Here is a 2,211-nt window from a genome sequence, read left to right on the forward strand (position 1 = left end):
CATATACACACACACAGACACACACACGCACACAGACACACACACACCGACACACACACTCACACATATGCACACAAACAGACACTCACACATATACACACACACACGCACACACACACCCACACACACAGACATACACACCCACACACACAGACATACACACAAACACACACACACACAGACATACACACAAGCACACACACACAGACATACACACAGACATACACACAGACATACACACACACACACACACAGCCACACTGACCTACACCTCTCCCCCTCCACACCCACAATAGAAACTTAAGAGCACATTTACTGTCCACCTGGTTGGTTAAACCTGGGCGAATAGATTCTCAGAGAGTCCACTTCATATCTGCCCACCCTCAAAAACCCCCTCCTTCTAACTTTATCTTCCCCAACCCACCCCCAATGTCTTAATATGGACATTGTTTTGATCAGATTGCCCTAATGTAGTTTTGCCTCCAGCAGCATTTATCTGATGTGGCAAGGTATATGTTATAACTCACAACCTCAGAAACTGGATGAAGTATTGAAGGACCTAACAAAGGCTTTTTTTTACAGCTGGCTATTCTACACATAGGGAGTCGGTTAGCTCAGTTGGCTGGACATCTGCTCTGAGGTGCCAACAGTGTGGGTTCAATTCCTGCACCAGCTGAGGTTACAATGAAGGACTCTCCTTCTCAACCTCTCCCCTAAGGTTCAACTCCCTGCCAGTTGTCTGTCTCTCTCTCTCTTGCTAACAGGAAAGTAGCTGTATCATCTGGTAGGACTATGGCAACTTTACCCTGTCCCTGGGACATTCTCCAAAGTTTGTGTGAACCCAGGGTGTTTGCTGGCTCAGGTATAGTCCACTTAATCCAGGAGGTGCTACTAAATACATCCAAGATTGATGAAAGAGAACTTGAAACTTTAATTAGCAAGGAATGGTGTTGCTATTTTCTTTTTTGAAGCAACATGGTTCGGTAATTAGTTTGTTGTTGTTCTTTCCAAGCGCAGCATTTGAGAGATGGTCAGATAACATCTACTGTGTCTCTCCTGTATGCTCGTTATCGAATCGAAGAGATACAAAGATAGCGAACCTCCCTCTTGTAAAACTCTGCAGGCAGTGGGTAACCAGACTCTGCCGATTTTTGCGTTTTACCCAGCTCCTTCAGCAGGATGTAGGCTTTAATGAGACTTCAGAGGTTGAGATGTCAATTGACGATGAGAATTAGTAGCAAAACTATCGTCTACGTTCCTGTTGCCTGCAGTTTAGAGACAGATCTGTTTAACTTGTGAAATCTGCTCGCTGTGGTTCTGCTTTGCTGGTGACACTCATGTTCGAAAAAAAACCGCAATAATTTTATTAATATCACAGCACCGTAATTTGGACATGAACCCACCTCCCACAATTTTGCTCACCCAGATCACCCTTCTTGAACACCAGCAAGGAGAAGGGCCATCAGTTAACATCGTATCAGAGTCTTTGGGATTGAAGGTTAATCTCCTGGACATCTCTGATGAGGGAAAACCATCAGGGATCTTGTACTGCAGCTCAGCGTCAGTATACTTTCATGTCGGTATAATGTGTAAAGTCACTATCGTCCTACCAGACCATAGGGCTGGTCTCTCATTAGAAAGAGAGACAACAGGTGATGGTTTAACCGTCAGGAACAGCTCAGGTGAGGGGAAAGGTTGAAAAGGAGAGCCCTTCATGATAATCTCAGCCAGTGTGGGAATCGAACCCACATGATATGATGCAATGTGCAAGATCCCGAGCATCACAAACCAGCTGTCCAGCCAACTGAGTGAACTACCCCCTAGGTCTGTATAACTTCATGTGATACAGTATAGTAATATACCTTTAATAGATATAGATTGTTGTTATATATTTAAGAGACACTGTATGATGGTATACCTTTAAGAGACACAGTATGGCGGTATACCTTTAAAAGACACAATATGATGGTAAACCTTTAAGAGATACAGTGTGGCAGTATATCTTTAGGAGACACAGTCTGTTGTTATATCTTTCAGAAGTTCATTATGGTGGTATACTTTTAAGAGACACATTATGGCAGTATACCTTTAAGAGACACTGTATGATGGTATACCTTTAAGAGACACAGTATGGCGGTATACCTTTGAGAGGCACAGTTTGGCAGTATACCTTTGAGAGGCACAGTATGGCAGTATACCTTTAAGGGACAC

The 2,211-nt window shown here is 43.5% G+C and overlaps 1 protein-coding gene across 4 annotated transcripts in view; it reads right to left on the bottom strand.

Annotated features, from left to right (window-relative positions):
* Window positions 1–1,923: 1,923 nt before the first annotated feature.
* The window catches only part of LOC109920402 (glutamate--cysteine ligase regulatory subunit-like), a 25,763-nt gene continuing 25,475 nt past the window's right edge, over window positions 1,924–2,211 (bottom strand). For all 4 annotated transcript variants that reach the window (XM_048617984.1, XM_048617982.1, XM_048617981.1 and 1 more), the window contains one exon: window positions 1,924–2,198. The gene's annotated coding sequence lies outside the window, so the exon portion shown is untranslated. The remainder of the gene's footprint in view (window positions 2,199–2,211) is intronic.

The sequence above is a fragment of the Rhincodon typus genome, chromosome 38, assembly GCF_021869965.1.
Source record: "Rhincodon typus isolate 14 chromosome 38, sRhiTyp1.1, whole genome shotgun sequence".
NCBI classification, from domain to species: domain Eukaryota; kingdom Metazoa; phylum Chordata; class Chondrichthyes; order Orectolobiformes; family Rhincodontidae; genus Rhincodon; species Rhincodon typus.